This window comes from Camarhynchus parvulus, chromosome 2 (genome assembly GCF_901933205.1).
Source record: "Camarhynchus parvulus chromosome 2, STF_HiC, whole genome shotgun sequence".
NCBI lineage: Eukaryota > Metazoa > Chordata > Aves > Passeriformes > Thraupidae > Camarhynchus > Camarhynchus parvulus.
This window is the reverse complement of record NC_044572.1, coordinates 109,605,922-109,627,764: the sequence shown is the minus strand read 5'-3', so window position 1 is coordinate 109,627,764 and position 21,843 is coordinate 109,605,922. Positions and strand designations below refer to the sequence as shown.

General features: G+C 41.0%; 1 protein-coding gene across 2 annotated transcripts in view; it reads right to left on the bottom strand.

The window, feature by feature from the left end:
• Nucleotides 1-21,843, bottom strand: part of MAPRE2 (microtubule associated protein RP/EB family member 2) — a 97,926-nt gene that overhangs the window by 61,586 nt on the left and 14,497 nt on the right. For both annotated transcript variants that reach the window (XM_030968745.1, XM_030968727.1), the window contains one exon: nucleotides 9,809-9,870. The gene's annotated coding sequence lies outside the window, so the exon portion shown is untranslated. Of the gene's footprint in view, nucleotides 1-9,808; nucleotides 9,871-21,843 lie in introns of those variants that run through there.

Sequence of the window (21,843 nt, the reverse complement as noted above, 5' to 3'; positions counted from 1 at the left end):
CTTTTCTAATTTAACTATCTTCATAGTCTTCCTTTATCACAACAAAGATTAACAGAATTCTGTAAAGCCACAGATTTACACACTGTAGATTAAAATCAGTTAATTCTAGCACTCAAGTACATGTGTTTATAAGAAATCCATGCAGAAACAGGCTCTTTCTCCTGAAGGAGATGGCCAACAGTGTTTAAATTTGAAAATAAGTGAATAAAGCAACTCAGGAAGAAAGTTTGGAAAGAGCTAAAAGAAGTTACTCTGTTAAGTCTTGGACACACCTTGGTTGTTCAGGAAAGTCCCAATTCATTAAGGTACATTGACATACTTTATTCCCAGCATGAGGAGGGTCAGTAAGATAGGTATAACCATGAGTATGCTTAATTAGGCTGCATCAGAATCAGCCTAATTTCTAAAGTTGTATTTAGCAGATTAGGAACAGATTTAGGAGATCCAGATCTGCATGTTATCTGTGAGAAGTACAAGTGAGGTGTCCGCAACTGAATGTCGATTAGAGAGCACTGGCTTGTGCCAGCCTAAACTAGAGCATAGTTCTAACCTGTGACAACAACCTATCACACAGAGACGTCTGTAAAGGGGTCAGCAACAGCAGTGTTCCTAACCCAGCAAACACATATCAGACGTGATGAGGAGCATGGTAAGTTTCAAGCTGACCTGGGTTACACAGAACTGGTGTTTCCTATTTTGCTGACATGCTGTCAACAGCACCGATCAACCCAAAGGAAAACAGAGAGTCATAATATCACTTCAGGTAAAAATTGAAAACTGTAACTTTATAGACTCTCTTTGTTTATGCAGCCCTGAATAAATTGTGCCACCACCATCCCACCAGCTCATTCTATACCTTATGTTTCTGGGCATTTAAACTCACTATGACAAACAGCAAATGATAATTTTGTCAGGACAAAGAAACACTGCATAAGTTGTATTAAAACAGCTACTTATCACTCCAGACATCCTGTAGACAAAGAATGAGCTTCCTACCCTTGGGGATTCTAGTGTTGCCACTTTAAGCAAAGTCTTGATTATTTGCCTTCCCTGGAGGGACACAGATAAAGAGGGGAAAAAAAAAGAGAGGGCTGTCCCAATTACACAATGTGCATGGACCACATCTCTATGAGGTAATTCAAGTCTATTTTTAGATATACAGACATATTTATATTTCAGAGCTCACATTTAACATTTTAAAAAGTTTTCTGTGCCTGTGAGGAAGAATAAAATAAATCTTGGAGTCTTTGTCCACTAAGTATTCTTGAAAATTTAGCCTCATCAGCTGCAAATCCAATCTGACCATTAGTGCATGAATTCATTGCTAAAGAGAAATATCTTGTAGAGCCACAAACTGTGGGTATTTTCCTTTAGAAAGACCAGTTATAAGAGCTACCTTTTATAGTTACTGCAGAAATCAAATAGAAATCAGAGGATTAATTCAAGATTCAAGAACTGTCTACAAAACAAGGAGTTACATTCACAGGAACAGGATTTCAAAAACCCTTGAATAATATTTTAAGACCAATTGTGTACTTTTAATATTAATTCTTAGATTAAAATTAATAAATTGGTTTAGTGGATATTTATTCAATCCAATTAGCTGAATCCAGCTGCTTTAAGTAATAAACTCCCCAAATTCCTATTTAGAAAGAAGCATTCTTCAGTATACATCAAAGGATTCCTTACTTAAAACATAAGAAGTTCACACCGAAGAGCCGGAACATTTTTCTACTTTCTACATAACAAAAAACTCCTGTGAGAGCAGGAAATACTTCAGTGAGAAATGGTTCCAAAGAGAAGGCATTTTTACTTCCATTAACTCCAGACGAACCCAAAATTTGGAGTTTGTTACTGTCTGCTACCTTTGTGTTCAGTGATCTCCACTGGGGTAAAGCAGAGTTTCAGACACACCTTGTGGAGCTGCTCTCATCTAAAAACCTGGAAATGGATGCTGTGATCAATAAATTCTTTGAATAAGGATTCCTGTATCTTTAATACTGGTTGAAAGGAATTGAGGCTGGAGACTGACTCATGGCTCATTCACATGCATTTCTTCGGCTGGAGCTGTTCTAGATGTACCATTACCACTTCCATTAGCACCGAGGTGTTAGCTGGTTTTCTAGGCTTGTTTTGTCAGAATTCAGATGTAAAGACTATGGAAAGCCAAAATAAAAGCATCAAAAATGTTCAGGTAATCTGGATTCCTACACCTTTTCAGAGGATGACAAAATTTGAATTAAATGAAAGTGAGATTAGTGTTCTAGAAGAGAAGGATTTGGAATTTTCATGTGTCCACACAGTACAGTTTATGAGTGTTACTGCTGGGAAGAGTCAGAGCTTCAGACATTGGTATCTTACATAAAACCAGTAAAACAAGTTATAAATTGTAAAAGCCTGGAAGGGCTTGGAAATGTGAGAGACTAAGTCTAGCATTTATTTATGTATTTTCAGCTGTTGAGGAATCTTTAGCTTTCTTGGGGCTCAGGAGGGGTGTCTGAAAAAAGGTAAAAAGGTGATAAAATCAAGTGGGAGTGGACAATCTCCATCTCTTACATACCTTCTTACTGCTGTACACTGAAAATGTTAGTGATACACTTGAAGGCATTTCAGTCAATTGATTTAGACCTGTCTGACCTGCCCAAGGTACTCACCACTGCTGAAGAGGAAGGGAGAAAGCTGGCACAAGAAAGTAATTATTCCAGCAGATGGTCTATTAAATTTTACTGGATCAAGAATGTTTCACCAGCTGACAAAGACTGGATCTTTACAAACTGGGATTTGAAGGGGTTACTTTGTCCCAGGAAACTGTTAATTAAGTGTCTGTCCTCCCACACCCAGCAAAAAGCCAACATAAACAGTATTACATGCTCTAGCTAGCGTTTTAAAAAACCCATTGCGCATTCATGCCTGACCAGGATCAAAATCACACTGCCAAGTCATTCAGTAGTGTGTGAGTGTTTCTGTGATTGCAAGCCCCAGCCCAAAAACCTAGTTAGTGTCTTGCTGCAAAATACTCTACAGTTTCCTCAGTACCCTACAGTGCACTACTTCTTCCATGGGTGGCTTTCTAATCTTCTCAGTACTTCCACCTCTGCAGCTAAGCAAATCCAATCCTTCTTCTCCATTGCTACAACTAAATGAGTGCCTCCTCCTTTTTATCTCAGGATCTGCTCCACACCTGAGGTTTCTCCATTGTTTTTTCTCCCATTCTTTCCCACTCTTCCTTTGTCAGGCATAATCCTTTATAGGCTTGGGCAATTTCCACTTCCCTTCCTCAGCCACCTGCAGAGAACCTGGGTCAAATTGGTTTCCTTTCCTGGGGCAAGTCCCCAGCATACTTATTGTCCAGCTAGCATACTGTCATTAGCTAATTACTCCTCATTTCATCCCGGCCCAGAGGAATGGGCTGCAGCTCTGCCTGCTGAGCCGCACGAACCTTCACAGGCAGTCACCTGAGAAGTGACACCTGTATTTAAAGGCTGCATCACAGCCGGGATTCACACACCTCGTGTGACACATTGCTGCCATTAACACACCAAAGAAATCCCCGAGGCACCTCAGCGCCTCTGAAAAATTAGGTTGCCAAGGGTTTGTTTGTGATCTCTAGCTCACAGAGAAATCAGGGAGTGCCTCCTCTTTGGGCTAGAGCAAATACGTGTATTACACACAACATTTTTAAACAGAAGTTTGTCTTCCCATAGACAAATAGACTTGCTTTCAGCTATTTCAGGCTCCTTCCCAGCCAAATGCAAGCATCTGAGGAATTCTGCTCTTTACTTTCTGAGAATTTCTTAGCCACATGCTTTTTAACTTGTTAAGAATTTAGACCTGTAACACACTTCTAAAGTAATAGATTCTATTTGCAAGTACTAGAGCATTTGGGAGCAAGAAAGTGTTGGGTATAATTTAATTGCTACTTAGCACAATACCCTAACTAATATGAAAGTTTTAGTTTTCTCACTTATTGATGGAAAACAGACTCTTTCCCCTGGCAAGTTAATGCTCATTATCTTCTTAGTGTTTATGCTAAGTCTTTATTAATAAAATAGCTTTCACATGAAGAGGAAAAATAATTTTCATAGACAGCTTTAATCATGTTACACTTATATTAGTAGTCTGAATTGAAAAAAAATTAGAATATGTGAAAACTGTGTCACGAAAATTATGTTGCTGACAGACATTCCCCAAGAGGGCTTTTGGAGCTTGACCTATTAGACCAAGTTTCCATTAATACTTGGAGCACTTTATTAACTTAGTGCTGCAAGTGCTTTATTTAGAGGCTAGGACCCTACAGAAGGCTTACATAGCAATTTCTGAAACCCTGAAATTTCAAGTTACCCAAAAAATGTTAAGAGTTAAAGCTACCTGGGAGGAAGCTGCTGCTGGTCTGCATTAATGGAAGGTGCATCTCTTGAGAGCAACACACAGAAATACTGGGGGCTTGGGTGGGAGAAATAAAAGAGCAAGAAAACTTTTAAGCAACATCCAACAGTAAATTTTCCTCTGAAAGTGAAGTCAAATTAACAACTTTTAAAAAATCACACACAGTAATTAAATTAATAGTACCACAACTGCTGCAACAAGTTTTTGGATCAGGTGGGATACCAGCAGAAGTAATACTGTGACTTTATTTTATTTGAATGTAAGGAAGAAATGAAATATAAGATAAACCTCACACCCCTACTCTGAAATAGAGGGAGGGTCATTAAAAATGTACATGCCTCCATTCTGAGCAGACAGAAAGTGCGTGGTCTTACTGAAAAGATAAACAGCTGGATTTACTTGCTTCCATTAACCAATGACCCACTTGTCAAACATAAGCTGTAGATTTAAAAGAGTGATTACGTGAAGCCTCTTACATTACACAAAAACGATCCTAGCTATGAAATCAGATCAAGCCTGAAAATACTTGAGCACAGTCAGTATTGTTCTTTTGTACAGACACAAGACAAGAATTAGTTATTTGTTTAAAAACCTACAACATGATGTAAGGGTAGTTTCCTGTAGTGCTGTTCAGGAGGCATTTATCCCACACATCCCACTCAGGTCATTAGTGGTGTGCCAAATCCAGACCTTCTGTAAGAGGATGAAGTTCTAATGGAAGCCACTGCATAAAGCTGAAGACAGGGGCACTGCCAGCTTCCTTCGATGAGGAATGGGTACTGGGAGGCTTAAAACTGGTGCTCCCACAGTAAATGGTACCCAGCCCACAGTAAATGGTACCCAGGACATGTACCTGGCCTGCCTAATGACTCAGAGAGGATTTTTAACACAGTGTGCACACTTTGGTGGCAGATCTCCAGCTGAGGCTTTTAAGGCTGAAGCCAGCTGCCATTGACTTTGCCCCTGTGCCCCTTTGCATCTCCCACCAAAAGCCTGTTCCTGTGCCCCTGCTCCAGGCTCAGGTAGGAGCAGACATGCAAGATGCTACAGATGATGACAACATTTGGGTTTGAGTGCAACAAATTACTAGGTCCCAAGACCTGAAAACCTCTAATTTTGCCACCTTGTACTGTACCAAAACAGCACTCTCCACAACAGTGGCCTTCTCATACTTGACCTAGTGCTAAACGAGTCTCTAAGAAGGCTGAAGAAGCCATTATTATAAGGAACAATTTTACTCTAAGAACAACTTATGTGCTGCTTCCACCTGACCTCATTAGTGTGCTGTGCATTGCCAGTGACTCCCACTTTACTCTGACTCAGTACACAGGGTGATTTTCTGCAGATCATGGAGCAGCTGAAGTGTATAAGAATCCAAGCAGTCAGCTAATGAAAACCAAAGTTTCCAGCTCCAGTGATTGCAGAGAAATATTAAAAAATGCTGATACTTGGAGCCTGTCCACCTCTGGATTTTCCTCTGCTGCTGGAGGCCCTGAGCACCGCAGCTGAGTATCCCAGTGCTGGCTGTGCAGATGCAGGCTTCAGCAGCAGCATGGGAAAGAGAGGCCAGGAAAGCTCCCCAGTGCCTACCACAGCACAGGGGCACATACAAGATTATATTTATAAAATCTAAAGACTGCTTTGAAAAATTACACAGTTATTTTTATAGCATCTACATGCGCTATAAATACTTGATATATCTGACAGGGTATGTATTTTTTTCAAGGTCCTACACTTTATGGTTTCGTTTTCTGCTGGAGCAAAACTCAAATCATTACTTGAATCATCCTTTAATGAGCATTCTCCAGCTTCTAAATGAAGCATCATTGATAGGCAAGATGCAGAAGGCAATAAAAGATTCCTAGAAACAAGGCTATCTTTTTTATATATAGATTATTTTATATTATCACTTCAGCAGTCCTGGCATTAAGTGGCACCATTTTGTAACCTCTGAACAGCCACATTGTGTATAAAATAATAATAATAGGCTTCTAACACTTTGAGTACAAAAGGTACTAGTGGCAAGAAAACAGTGCCTTTTCCTTGTTACAGTAGAAAATGAGGTTTCTATTTAATAAAAGCCCCAACCACAAGGCTATGTGTTTTTGTAACTGTAAATGTATGTCAGTGCTGTTGACAGCTTCTGTGTTGGAAAGGATCTCATTAACTCTGAACAAAACCACACGTTATCTTTTTTGAAAAGCAAAGTTACATTCCTGATGAATCATCAGCTGCTTTGCTGAGCTCCTGTGGGATAATTTTTGGTATTGAGTACTGGAAAAATAAATATCACCCCAAAGTTCAGAATATCTTCAGACAGCACCATAAAAGGCTATCCAAGCTACCCAATTCCTAAGTTAAAAAGGGAATTGGGCTGGTGAGTGCACAGCCATAAACAAACATTCCATTTGGTTAACTTTGCTCCCTCAGGTTCAGGCTTTAGGGCTCTGGCTTTCTCCTGTTGGATCTATAAAGCATCTGTGTCCTGTGCAGGACCAACTCCTCAACAGATGTTCTCCACTGCATTTTGGGGGACTTTATGGTGTTTCCACAGAATGAAAATGCTTTCAAAGCACTCTGCTCAGCTCAGAAGTTCACCTATTTCACACTTCTTCAGTCTTCTCACCTGAATGGAAGTCAGGTCTTAGCGGATACTGTCAAAGCCAGCTAGGAGAAACAAGTAGCAAGGAACTGAGTGGGAAACAAAGTGCCCTCATCTAGAAACAGTGTTTATTCTGCACCAGTTCTGGTGCTGGGAGGTAAGGAGAAAGGAGTGAGAGGGAGCGATGATTTGTCTGCCTGGTTTGGGTAAGTACATGCACCTTTGTCACGAGCAACCAGAGAATATTTATGTCTGCAGGGAAGAAAAAAAGCTCATACAGGCCTTTGTTCAGATCTGCCCTGAACACTAAATGAATTAGTAGTTCATCATACAAACATACTTTATATACACATGTAGATATATTCATATGCACACACTTTCAATCTATTTTCTTTCTTTTCCCCTATCTCACAATAACTGAAGTCTAACAATTCCTGAGCTAATGTTCCAGTAGAAACCAGCCTTGCTTTCTAAAGTTAGGATGTATTGCAATTGCTTTGATGATAGTGCGTCAGTCAGGGAATTGCTGCTGCCAAAAGGCCCCTTATCTGCATGTCACACATGAGAGCACCTAACACAAGAACTGTAAAATTTCTTGAATATTCCAGTATCCATCCCTCATGTTGTTGTCCATATAACTTAATTCCACAAAAAAAAAAAAAAAAAAAAAAAAAAGTACACACATTTATCAGGCTCAAAGCCACTGAAACCTGACCACCAGAAGGTTTCCTGAGCAAAGACTAGCATATAATAGCATGCTACAGGGATTTGGAATTGTAATAGCTCAGCTAATTCGGCAGCAATGTAATGAATCTCCGGTATTAGAAGGCTGATAACTAGATCTTCATTTGGATATATAATAGGCCATAAGGACTAAAGGATTTGAAAAGGAAAGGCTAACAGTGAGCAGCAATCCATTGGGAATACACTGGAAAGCTGTCTGTTGCTTTGCAGAAAGGGTTACACATTGCAGGAAATCTGCACATGTCAGATAAGTTTCTGCTAGACAGGTAGGATGCAGTCTGCTTTTATAAATGTCCACTTGGTGGTTGTGCACTATCTCCATGCTCACAGTTTTCCTTAGATTTCCTGTTTTTTCCAAGTGCTTGTGACAATGCCAGCATAACCGCAGTGACAAAGCTTGACTTTAGGGAGCAGCCTCTGCTCCGTGCCAGAGCAGACAGCAACAGATGAAAGCCTCTGTGGCTCAGCACAGGCATTGTCCTGCTGCCCTTCCATCTGCAGCACCTTCCCAGGAAGGGTTGCATCCATGAGGGAGAACCTTATGTTTCCCCAGCTCTTCCTCTGAGATGCCTCCTGTAGTCTAGATTTATTGTTTCATCCTTGAGGCATATGAGCCTCTTTTGACTAAATTATAGGCTGATTGTCCTGAGAATCTCCAAGTACGCTTGAGCCCCACATGTCTGCTAATTGCTGCTGAAGTTAGTCTTGCAATCTGATAAATCTGTACTATGTGGCTCCTCATTTATCTGTCCCTCTCCTACTCACCTGTGTCTGCACTGGTGAACAATTGCTGGTGGCAATTCTTGTATTTACCACAGGACTTATCCTGAATAGTTTCTCACACCTATCAGGTATCTAGAGAAATCTTTCTGCAAACATATTTAAGTTTTCTTTACTTTTTTTTTTCAGGGCATTACATAACCTGTAGCAACCCCCCAGTTTCACAGTAAAGAAAGTCTTTTCACTTCTAGCTGTGAAGCACAAAGTATCACTGCAAACTGAGCTGCCTCCTACATCCAAAGTTAGCATTTATTTACACACTGTAACAGCTTTGCAAGCATTAGTAAAAATGCAGCAGTATGTTTTGAAAATGGAAATTCTTCATTACACAACCTGAGCATAATTTCGGTGCCAGGCATATGTTTATTACTAGCTATGCATAAAGAAGCCCCAAGCTATTGCAAACCACTAATGCTGCAGCACATTCCTTCCAAGGGAAAAGGCAAGAACGGTATCCAGTAGAGCATGGTGAGCACTGCCAATGGTGAACCAGTTCAAACAAGATGTTTAGTACCAGCTAATCCTATGCTCCATTTTGGCAACACTGGCATTTTCTGTTCAACAGCACTGATGCAGCAGAAATGGTACAAGGGCAGCAAGTGATGGCAATGGCAGGAAGCACGGATCTGTTCAGGGCACATCCCTTCTGAAGGCTTTCTAAACATTGCCACCTTGTGGGCCTCCTGTCTGATATCACTGGTCTGATATCACTTTCCTCAGGTGACTTCCTGAGCACATTTCACAGATGCCAAGCTTAAGGCTGGATGGTTGAAGTTAAACTCCCATAGCTGGGGATCAAAAAAGGGACAGCACCTTACAAATTCTAGGAGGCATTAATTGCTAACTCCGTACTTGTACCTCATGTAATCTGCTCTTTTTCTGTTTAAATTATGATGGCAACACTAATAAAGTGCAGAAGAGCCAACAGTTAACAAAACAAAAGCAGGGAAGGATACGATTTCTCAAATCTTCCAAGAAGAAGAGAAAAGTCAGACTCATTGACCACCTCTTTTTTTTTTAATTTTTAATTTCTTTCTGCCACCATTTCCTTCTAATTCCAGTAAAAAAATTACTTATTATATTTATTATAAAATTATTTATTAATTTATTAATTATTTAAGAGGTCTGTGACCTCTTGTTAATTTTCATCAGTTTTGTTTCATGACTATTACATAGTCAAAGAGGATGGAAAGCAATATCACTTGTTATTGATACCAAACTTCTCTTGCTACTGCCTTACAGACATCAAACACAAGTTCTTAGGTAAAAAACCCACAAATGCACAAACACACTTACTTTGGGCATCCAAACACTTTCCCTGGTTGCCGGCTTGAATTGTTCCTTGCAGCAATTTGGCACTGAAAAGAAAACATGAAATCATTAGTTCAGCTATCAAATAGGAGGAAAAAAAAAATTCACTGGATGTCTTTGTCTGCCTTGGCTGAGCAGTGATGCAATAGTCGTATGCTGAAAATTGAAATGAGTAGAAATCCTTCATTACAATGCCCTAATTCAGCTGTGTTCACAATGGCTCAGTGTCCAACACATCTGCACAACAATCAGATGCCCCCTGATATAGTAGCAGGTCTATGAGCTCCCTCATGCAGTGCTGCATTTGGAGTTTATTCATGATTTCCAGGCACACTGGTCTTTCTTCATCCAACCGCGCTTCTTCCAAGCACAGGCAATCAGTTATGACTGTTGTGTCATGCAACTGGAGCCTTGCTGCACTTGCCTGAACAGCTTTTCAGAGGGAAAAAAATCTGCCATTGAGAAGCACAGTAACTGTAATCCAGGAAAGCCTGTGTTTTTGCCAATACAGCACAAAAACGCTGGCAGTCCTTTGAAGTGTCTCATTTAACAATGAAATCATGGTGCTGCCCCCTTGTAGCAGCCACATTAAGGCCTATTCCCTTCTGTGTTCCTGGAGGGAATTGCCTATGAATGCTAAATTTGTCCTCAAATCCGTTCTCTCAAGTAGTACATTACAGACTACAGAAACATGAGATGGAGCAACCATGTATGGGTTTCAGTTGGTGCCCTGAATTACATACTATGGTTATGTGGCTAAGTTTCTTAATTCGACTCCTCAGTCAGCAGGAAATATCACTCCTAGCAGGTAAATAATGGTTTACAGTCAGACCAGGGCTCTGGTTATTGCTTGTTTTGCATTCCTAGTCAACTAGTTGAGACAGCCCAGCAGGGAGGAGTATTCCAAAGACATCTATCTCTGCATAGCAGCACGAAACCACACCAAACAGGATCCCAGGGGTACTGGGACTGAACCAGGGACCAAAGGATGTAAGAAGCTCCCAGAGATGAATTTATATTCCTCAAAACCCCTGTTTTAAGAGGAGGAAAACATTAAGCAATTCTCACTATACTTCACTATCATCTGGAAAAGGTAATCAGACCTTTAAAGATAGCTTGTCTAAAGGACTGGATCCCAGCTCCAGAAGCTGTGACTCATCCTGGCAGAGAACTTAGGAGGGCTGCTAGCAAATTGGAAGGCTGAAGCTACCTTAAAGCCAAACCAGAATGGGAATTAGCTATTAAACATGTTATTGTTTCATTTCTTTGAATCTCTCCAAGCCTCTTAAGCTTTGCTTTTCAATGTACTGTTTTTCCTCCATTTGTTTAATGTGGAAAGTGATTCCAGCACAGCTGAAAAACCTCAGGCATCCTATTGGCAAAAGAACAGCAAATTCATCATGGTATATTGGCCCTTGGCCAAGTAGTGCCGCTCTGAACTTAAGCTGGGATCTGACAGCACTACTCCAACAAGAGTGTCCCATTCTTACAACTTGAGATAATGGTTAAAAGACATCTCTCACCAGGAGGTGTTGACCAGAACTTCTAACAGGCAGCCGCAGTGGAGAGACATAGTGAACCCATTAGAAATATGACACTCAATACACTCATGGAATGTTTTCCATGCTATACTTTCTGAAGAGTGTGTTATTTACAGCATATTGAAGACAGAGGTACTTAATTGTCTTCAGTATGTAGACCTCAGTTTGAGATGGATTTGAGTAACACTGCCATGCTGAACTTCATTCATATTGTCTCAAATAAAAAAATCCTCACAGCTTCACTTGGAAGCTGATTCTGCTGATGCCTGCACAGGTAAGACAAAGAGGCACATCTCAGCAACAGCTCCTGCCTTTCTGCCTGCAAACAGGTACTTACCTGAGCTGCAGGGAGCAGTGCAGTCACTGTGGCCACATGAGATAATTGGCACTTGCTGCTGTGTGCCGCAGCAGCACTGCCAGGTCTCCACCTGCTCCGTGAGCCGTGCCAACACCTCAACCCGTCCTGCTGGCTCCAGAGGCCGCAGCAGCACCAGGCAAGGGAGTGGTAGGAAACACTGGATCATTAGGGTGGAATTTAGTTGAGGTGGACAAAGGAATGCAGTAGAGGTCCTAGTCAGTGGGTGTGAGGAAGGTAAGGATGGAGAGCTGGAGTCTCCTTTGAAAGGTTGGAGGGATAAAGATGTGCAATGAAGGCAAGGAGAAAAGGATGCCACGTCCTTTTACTTCATGGCAGGCCACGCACAGCTCTCAGCTGCAGACACTGGCATCACATCCCCACTCTACAAAAGCCTGCAAGCACAACTCAATTCCTCAAAACTCCACAACACACACAGGCTGAACTGATTTTAAAGTAGGTTCCCATCTCCTAAAAGTCATCTATCAATACACCTAAAGAAATTCTTTCTTCCACATTGGAAAACTTAGGCAAAAGGGGTAAAATACAAGAGGATGAAGATGTAGAGGATCAGGAAAATGGAAAAAACCTTTAGATACAGGAAAAAAATTAAAAGCAAATTAAAGAGTTGTTTCAGAAAATCCTATGTAATAAAAGAGATAAATACGATTGTACTTTCTTTTTTTCACGGCAGAAATTTATTATTTGCTCTACGTTGTTGTACTGCAAATATTTGCAAGTATGTGTAAAGTTACCCATAGCTGCAAGCTCCCTATATTAGACTATCCATTTCCCTGAATTACACTGGGGGAAACAGAACAGTGTTTATCATAAAATGCTTTTGAGTTTAGCTGCTATTAATAGAATTGAGTAGCTTTTATTAGTAGCCAATGACTGTTCACATAGTGCATTCAGTTCTCCCCATCCCATCCCTTGTTTCATCCCGCTACATCTACAGTTGGGAAGAGAAACCCAGGAGAGGGGGGGTCAGATTGGCTTCCAGAGAGTTCCTCAGGGGTCCCTTCCCTTCCTTCACCAGCTGTGTGTGCAGCTCTGTAGCTGCATTTGCCACTTTGATTTCAGATGCTGCTGGGTTACATATTCTGTTTGATGCTGAGTGCTAGTGGAGGCCTCGGGCAGGTTTGGCAAACTTTTGCAGTTCAGAGTTTATGGGACCTTGGGGTATCCGATGGATTCAGCAGGACTGCTGCTCTCCAGGGCTCACCTGGTCTCAGCATATATTTTTTCTCCTCCCTGTACACACTAGCTATTTCTGCACCAACCTTGCTGTGCCTACTGACACAAACTGATGCAGAAGGGGCTTCTATAATAATATCCCTTGAAATGCTGTAAAGCATTGAATTTAATCTGAATGAATATTGACCCAAAAAACTCCCAAATAAAAAAAAAACCAAACAAAACAAGAATTGGTAAAGAGGGATATGAAAACACAAGTAGAAAGCAAAGCAACTAAATGGAAGAAGAAAGTACATCAGAGAATCTGTAGTAAACAAGGAACAACAGCATCCAGAGCCACATCCTACAACAGTAATATGAAAAGTAGTACCCATAGTTGTTAGTTCGGAGGACCAAGGAGGAAAAATTAGGACAGAATGTAATTAAAGTGATTTAAATCAAATGCCTTCTAGTTCAAAACTTTGTCTCCAGAAACTGTGTTTCCCCTGTGGGCACTGAGCCCTGTCTGCTGCTACTGTCTTTCTGTGTACTAGATGCTTTCTTCCATACTGCACAGATCTTTTTTCTTCTCCCTGCCAAAGACTGGAAATGCGATGTTGCATGAAAACAATTTGTAATATGGGCTGACAGTCACTGATTATTGCCTCAAATATCCTCAGCACTTACAGAAAAAACTTCAAAACCAACTTATTTTTAGCAACTGAAAGAATTCAAGCAACCCCATGTGGCTGCTATCCAGGCATTTACTGAGTGGAGAATAGCTTGACAAATTACAGAAATGGACAAACTCAGAGTGTAAATCAGAAAACCATGTATATCACTATTTACATATGCTTTCCTGTTGAAAAGATGAACAGAAACATTAATTTTATGGCTTCCAGTGTCAAAGGAAAGAACGACTGTTTTTATGAGCTGTGCATGAATCACAAAAACCAAAACAAAAACCCCCATCTACTTCACAGTTTGGCAGATTTCTCAACTTGCTGGTAACTAACAGCCCAGCCCTATGCTGCCTCACTGTTCCTGAGTAATTCCTCTGCATCTATTCCGGCCTCAGCTCTGTGGAATTACGGGGAAGGCACAAAGACAAAGACCCAAAGCAAAGAAATCAAGAAACAGAGCTGAGTTTAACACTATCTCCAGCCTTAGAACTACAAGAAACCCAGTCTGACCCAGAGTGCTTCACAAGGAAGGCAGTCCCAGAAGACGTGAGATGCGGATACCGAGCACTTCCCACCTCTTTTGCTCTTCCCATTCCAAACACAGATTTGTCCCAGCAGTTCTGCTTCTCTCCAGTGCTCTGATTTCAAGTCATCTACTGGCACAAAAAAGGTCCTAGAGATTTCTTATAAGACTCTGTTTCCTCCCTCTCATTTACAAAGCAAACAAACTTTTTTTGGTCATTTACATATAAAGTAAATCCAAGCACGTCCTACTTAGCAACTTTGTAGGAAAGAACATGCATTCTTTCTCAGGAAGACTTCTACTCTCTTTGGGAAGCCTTTAGATTTTTCTTCCTATAGAGCAGTAAACCAATTTCTGTCATTTCTGCTGTCCTCTCCTGCCCCTCCTCAACTTCTTGTAGAGGGGAATTTCCATGGTCCAAGTGATTTGCAGACACTGCTGGGTTCAAAGCTCCAGCCAACTGCAGCAACACCTACATTTTTGCAGCAGCCTGCCTGTCCTCCTCCTATTAATAAATACCTTCACTGCCTTCCTGCCTTGTAACTCTGAGACACAGTAATTATCTTCCAACTTGGAAAGGGTGTAACAGAGCTCAGTTTGTGTGATTTTACTTAGCTAGTGTGACAGATTTGGCAAAACTTTTCTTTTGCATGACAAACAGTGCCAAACCAGTATATCCAGCAGTAGGTTGCAGACCTAATAGGATGACCAGATGAGACTGTGTATTTATCACTCTTTGTATTTAGCAGCAGGCTGCCACATCTCACTTATCTGAAAAAAAAAATCACTTTGCTCCATTTGGAGAAAACAATCTTCCTTCAATTATTTGAGGCATCCTTTTCTTTAAAATTTAGTTCAGAGTCATTGATGTCTACATTTAAATTTCTATCACAGAACTAAAAGTCTGTCCCACTTGGCAGTGGTAGTGCCAGTGTCTTGACTTCTACATCCAACACAACCATCAATTTTGTTTGGTGCATGTCTGCAGTTTGCACATTGGACTGCAGTTTGCTATGGATGCACTTCTGTATGTACTCATGTTTTAGTTTGGTTTTTTGGGTTTTTTGGTTTATTTTCTGGTAGGCATTCTATCATCTTACAGAAAGCACTTGGTTTAAAAATTACTAGAGTTGATCAGGTTTCTGCTTAGTTTCATGCACTAGAATAATTTAACCAATTTCTTTTTAATATTTCCTTATAAACAAAATTATGCTGTGATGATGCATGTTTTATAGTGAGGAAAGAAAAGCCAGCACTGACTAAGGTTTCCCATGACGAAGAATTTGGCAATAATATTGCCTTAAGGCATTCCAGCCCTAACTGTTTGCTCCTTATTTATGTCTCTGGGCTGCCCTGCAGTTTTGCTAGAACTCTGAATCCCATCCACTCTGAAGCAGAAGAAAAAGGGATCTAATTTTAAAGTCACCTTTTTTTTTCTTTTTCAGATTTAGAAAAGTAAATCTGGGACAGTCCCCAGGTTTTACAGTACCCAGCAAGGCCCCATCAACACTGGGATGTCACCACTGGGAGGACAGGATCTGTCTCACTGGCTGGTATTGCTGGCCAGAAACAGGCATAGGGAATAACTCCATTGAGTGAGAGGGAATAACAAGATTTGAAAGCAGACACAGGCTCCTCAGATATGGCCTAAAGACTGGGGGATACACAGAGCTAAGGCAGAACACAGACCAGCCTTCCCCTGTTCAACATGGAGGGAGTAAGAGACACATGGAAGACAGCAGCAGCTGCTCTGCTCCAGGTCAACTCACCACCAGCCTCCAGATTTAGGATTTCCTGTACTCAATTTTAGGCTTCATTTTGTAGCAGGATTTTATAGATTAATCATCAGTTTAGAATTAAAAAGAAGGTTCAAGGGGAAAGCATTAAAATATACATTCAAAAGTTTAAAAAAAGCACAAAAAGTGCCTGTCTGTGTTCTGACCTGAGCCATTTTCTGAAGTTCTTTTAAAACAGCAAATCCCAAGGTTAACTTGAGGAGTCCTGATGGCATAATAATAAGAAGCTGAATTATCCAAGCTGACAATCTTTGAAAATGAGCCTGCTGAACAAGCACAGTAGGAAGTGCCCAAAGAGAACTTCCATAGGAGTGTTCCATATGCAGCGTCTGGGGGACTCTCAAAATTGCTTCAGGGATATAAAATGTACCAACTTCAGCACCAGGAAAACATTTAGAAGAGCAAGTTGGTTTAAAAGATAGATGTTTTAACTCAAAAAGTAACTTATGGCTGACAAAAATGCAGGTAGATCAGTTCAGGTGCTTGAAATTAAATGGGCTGAATCCCCCACTATTGTGGGATTAGTTTTGCAGATCTCTCTTTACAGTTAGTGAAGAAAATTTAGCACGTCAGAGAACATTCAGCAAACATCCTTTAGGTGGCTAGACAGGGGGGGATAAATGCTCCTACCAACCCTCTGTTTTAACCTAGTGCTTTACTATGAGCACTTTGTCTACAAACTGTCTAAACTTACCAACTGGGTGTCTTTACTAAGTTACAGAATTCAGTAACTTCCTTTAAAAAGTAAAAAAGTTCTCCAAAACAGTGTGAGACCTGTGCATATATCAGATCAGAAAAGAGGTGAGGACAACAGGTCTGGAAATCAAGCATGCAAATCCTTGCCCCAGGAAAGGAATGACCTTGCTGGGTGTCAGCCAGCTGGAGACAAACTTCAGAGAGAAAAAAAAAAAAAAGGACCTGAGGGGTCAAATTGAAAAATTGACAACACATTGAAAAAATGCTCAGCAGAATGTCCTTGCAGAAAAGGAGGGCAACTCTGCACTGGGCTGGGCTTGCAGATCCAGGACAATAATTGCTGTACTCAGGGATTGCAGAAGTGCAGTACCTGTGTACTGGAGTGCCACAAACCAGTGACAGACACTCTGGAGCCCAGCCTACCATACCAAGATAGTCAAGGAGATGGAGTGTGTGATACAGGAGAGGCTGAGAGAGTTGGCTTGGTCCAGCCTGAACATGAGAAGATTTAAGGTGTGTGGGGATGTATGACTGCAACCCTCAGCTACTAAAGGGGAGGGTGTAGGGAAGATGAAGCCAGGATCTTCTCAAAGGCACACAGACACAGCAAGAGGCAACAGACAAGTTTCAACAGGGAAAATCCTGATTACATGTTAGGAAAAGTGTTTTCATCATGAGAGTGGTTGAACATTGGGTCCAGTGAGGCTGGAAAATCTGAATGCTAGAGATATTCAGAACTCAACAAGTTCCTGAGCAACATGATCTGTCTGGGATAACTTTGAACAGGAGTGGACAAGATTACCTCTTTCAACCAGCATCATCCAGTGATTCCATGTAGAAGTACCACTGCAGGCTGCTTGTTGCCTGCTTGCCTTACCCAGGAAAGAGTGAGGGTATGAACTGCCATCTTAGCCCTTTTAGCAGTTCTGGCATCTTTCTCTACCTTAAACTGCTGAACAGAAAAAGGGGATCAACTCAAAGATGTAAAGATAGATTCCAGTATCCATGGCAATAGTTAAAGCAGCTCAAGTCTTGTAACTTGATTTTTATTTCAGTTGTTAGATGAAAATGTATAGTATATAAATATATTAATACAGTATACATTTATATTAATATATAAATTTATATATATGTATAGTATACATATATGTTAATATATGTAGAGTATATATATGTATAATATACATATATATTAATATATACTATATAAATATATTTATAATAAATAATATTTAATACATAAATCTAAACCCAAAAGTTTTTCTCTTTACAGCGCTGGTGAAGCAGGTAAAAGTCCTTGGACTCCTGTCTTTTGTGAGCAGAATAGATTACCTGCAGTCAATTATGCATGTACAAACCTACGAAGGCTTTAAGGCTATAATTTGTAGAAATGTAAACCTCTGATTAGATAAGGTGCTCATGTGACAGCTGATGGGACATTGAAGGGTGTGTAGCATCACCTCATTTGTCCTGCACGGATCATAACAGGTGCTCCCATAAACCAAAAGCCAAAGAAGTCTCTCCTTCTTGTCTAATCAATCCCAACCATCCAGTTTTCCTTGGCAGAATGGAAGAGTCACTTTTCCATAGAACCACAGTGTGACAATGATCCCTGTGTTCCCACCTCTGCTGAAAGGACCGTGTTAATCTTTTACACAATTTAATCAGTGGAGAAACGTGGGCATGGGGTCCCAGTGACACTGTCACAGCCCAGTGATCATGAAACACTAGAGGAGCATATTTTAAGCCTTCTCCAACCTGCTAAGGGGCAGATCCCCTTTAGTATCTCATGTTTTGAGTCAATCCTTCAGCCTTCCTCATCTGCAAGGTGGAGGAACAGCCCACCAACACTTCACACCCTTCCACACGTATTTTGACTGAAAGCAGGAGGCACTTGTTGTGCTTGGCACAGGTAGCAAAATCTGCAGATTTGATAGGATTGGATCTCTTGGGGGGGTAGGCAGAGAAATACAACTTGGTATTTATTCATGTTTCAAAGCAGTGAGTGCTGATTTGCTTACCCTACCCAGGTGAGCACCTCCTATCACTAAGAGAAGAACTTCACTGACAAATATTACAGCTACCTACATGCTCAGTAAGGATCAGAAACCTGCACTTGCAAAAGGTCTGTCACAAAGTGGGGGTCTCCTGCTTGCAAAATGGGAAAGCTAAAATGCACTGAAGCTTGAGGACACTTGCACTGTGGTAATGACCCCACACAAATAATTGCAGCTAAAACTGGAAATCTGTGTATTTGACAGAGAGCACAGAACCAACTGAGCTTTTCTGGGATCTAGAGTGCATGTAGAGCTGGAAGTTTCCCCATTAAGGGAAACTCAAAAAAAGCCACAGAGAGGTTATTCAAGGCAGGACTGTATATGAAAATTGTATAAATACCTTTTACTCCTTCAGTTACAATGGCATTGCCACCTGATCACAGCTTGTGAATTTCAAGTTGAAGGAAAAATATCCCAGTCTGTGAGGTAAGAGTGACAGCTTGTTACCTTTTCAAGTACTCCATGATATGACACAATAAAGAAAAGTGATATGGGAAGGGGTTCAAAAGGGGGGTTGCTAAGCCTCAACCCCTCAAGTTAATGTTCTTTTGTTCTGAAAGGACAGCCTGCATTTGAATTCTACCATATCAGAAAATTTTGGGTTGCATTATCGAGCTGCAGTATTTCCTCCAAGAAGCTGCAGTACAAAGCTCACATGAATTATTGTTTCTTCATGTTGTTCTGCAGACAAGAGCCACAGAACACAGTGGAACAGCCCACAAACATGAACACGTGCTTCATTCACCCATTAGAAAAAAAAAACAATTAGGAAATTTTCAAGTTATTGTACAGTATCAGGTTGAATTTATACTTCCACAATATTCTGCTCTGCAAAGCTTTTCCTTCAGCGCACTCCATGTAAGTACTGATTTGGAAGAGTACTAAACTAATTTAAATAGTATACACAATTTAAGTGTAGATACTTCTCTCATTGCCTTTCCCAGACACTTATGTTTTTCATTTGCTGACCAAACCAATCAAGAAAAGTCATCACCTAAATGAAGAATCAGCTACTTTGGATTGATTTGTCATTTACATGCACACTATTTCCCTCATAGATTTATACAAAAGCCAATTTGTCACATTTAGAAGACAAAGCCTTTTAGCTTAGATTAGCAAACGTGGCAGTTTTGGAGTTTGGAAGGGTTTGGTTTTGTTTGTATCCTTCTCTCATGAACCTGTCAGTACAGTAGATTCTGTGCAGAATAACAAGTCTTACTGTTTCTTCAGAGGCACATGCAATCTGCCCTTGAGAACCCAGCCTGTGTTAATGTTGTAGATAAGCTCTCTTCAAACTGTGGCGCTTGCTGGAGCAGCAGCCTCCCAGTAGCTGTTTTTCTTTGGAATGACCAGTGTCCTTCAGCTGAGCCTGAAAGAACCATTGGCACACCTCCTGCCTTCCATAAACTCACACTCTTTGCATCAAAGGCTCCTGAGAAGGCGACTATCAGATATTTTCAGGCATGACTGCTTTAGGAAAGAGTGCTAGATATAAAATGTATGTACAAAAGGTGAACATGCATTTTGGGGCTCTAAATAAAACTTGTGAAAACACAGTCCTTATTTCCCAGTTGTGAACTCATTTAACAAGGCCTTTCTGTTTTCATCAAGATTAGTCAGCTATTGAAAGTCCCCATAACAAGATGTTACCGAACTGAACATGCCCAAGGTGAATCAAAGTAGTAACTTGTGGAAAAAATGAGCAGCTGCATAGTGTCTGCAGCTGAAGCATCCAGCATCAGCTGAAAGCAGGTCTGTCTCTTCGAAGCCAGTGAGCAGTTTTATGCATGCTGGTGGTACAAGTCCAATCTTTCTCCCTTTTTGGTAGTCAGATTGCTTCTTAACTCACGTAGCAAAAATGTGAGCTTCAACCTACGTTTTCCCATAAGATTGATTTCCCTGCAGGGCCTATCTCAGAGTCTGCTGCACTCTTCTGCAACTCTCTTACACCCTCCCATTCCTGGTAGGAAACATGCCACGCCCTCCACATGAGTCAACAGAGCAGGGCAGCATCTCCTGCAGCAAGCAGGGAGGGAGCTGAGAGGGGAGCCTGGCTGTGGAAACACAGTGCATCCTTCAGCAGTGGGCAGGATGCTCAGAGCAATGCAGCCATGGCCAGAAATATTGCTGGGAGAATGCAACGAGTTGCACTTGATCTTGAAGCCACGGGATCAGGCAAGGTCACTTCTGGTGAAATACTCACAGGGATAAATTCCAGGTCACCCAGACAGTTAGTTAGCATACACGAGACAGCTGGAAGGCTTTACAACACTCTCAAATGACACTGTTTGGCACCTCATCAAACTGAATGCCTTTTGCCTGTCAGAGCACGAGCACATCATTTTACTTCAGCGTTGTTCTGTTTTCCCTCGGCATGACGTGTTGGTTGTGAGAAACTGCTGAATCAAGACAAAATGTCAGGGTTCAGCTTTCCTACTCCTGTTTGATGACAAATTGATGCTGAAGTTTAATTTCCAGAATATGAAAATTATCAATATATTTTGACATACAAGACGTGTAAAGAAAAATACAACTGAACTTGTCCCAACTTTAACCAGGTGACGTGATGCTACCCCAGGAATTGCAGTGTTTTTACCCCAGGAACACTCCTGCTTTCCTTTTTCAGCAGAGATGCTTACAACCTTTCTTGTTTGAGGTGCTGTGTTCTTTCCCTACTATTCCATGCAGGAAAACAGGATGTTCAAGCCAATGTAACCCTGTTCTCTGACCCTAAGAGCTCAATAAGTCCAGGAGCACAAGTTACTGCTTCTTTTATAGTATTTTGTTGGTTTTTCTAAACTGGAATAAGGTCACTGTTTTGTCAGTCCCCATCCCAGAGAAATGGCCCTGTCTGTGCTTGATACGAAATGAAAGGCATCCTGCAGCATGGCAAGAGAATCCAACTCAAAGAGGTTTTATGTTTATATATACACAGAGCTATTTATTTAACTGCTGTGGGTGCACTCCATGGGGTGAGCTGGGAGTGAAACCCTTCTGTGTTCACCATGATGTACAAGTGGACAATGGCAGATGCCTGAGTGAAGAACTGGGCTTGTGCCAGGAGCTTGAACTAAAAGGCAAACTCATCAAGAAGTGGAAATAAACTGGAGACAGCACAAAAGTTCTTCAACTTCAGAAGTCACAAAATTAGACAGCTAGAAAAGATAGGGGGGAATGACCCTCCTGCACAGGA